Source organism: Mytilus galloprovincialis, chromosome 5, assembly GCF_965363235.1.
Source record: "Mytilus galloprovincialis chromosome 5, xbMytGall1.hap1.1, whole genome shotgun sequence".
NCBI lineage: Eukaryota > Metazoa > Mollusca > Bivalvia > Mytilida > Mytilidae > Mytilus > Mytilus galloprovincialis.
Window position 1 is genome coordinate 11,577,820 of NC_134842.1, and position 535 is coordinate 11,578,354.

A 535-nucleotide genomic window follows, 5' to 3' on the forward strand; every position below is an offset into this window, starting at 1 on the left:
CTTGTTGTTCGTTGTGAGCCAAGACTCCGTGTTGAAGGCCGTACATTGACCTATAATGGTTAACTTTTTTTAAATTGTTATTTGGATGGAGAGTTGTTTCATTGGCACTCACACCACATCTTCCTATATCTACATATCGAATCAATATTGACAAACATGCCATGTCTTGTCTTGGTTGTCAATATCGACATCTTGTTTGGTCTTGGACATGTATGGTCACTGAACGATAAAAATGAAATCAAGACTAAGGACAATAGTTATATGACAAGACAAACTCTTTATAACAAAACCCATCTGTATACAAGGTATGTAGCATCCAGGTTTTCTATAACATGAGATATAAAACTTTGTACAAATAGTATACACCCTAGCTTTGGTCTGTGCTGCCAGGTTACAATCTCAATGTATAACATTCTGCTACTTTTGTTGCAGACGAAACAATAAACTACCAAATAGATAGTCACAATTTCATATTTTCAATCAATTTTCAAGTTTTGGAGAAACAGGATTATGTTAATGTTATTAATGGAATCCA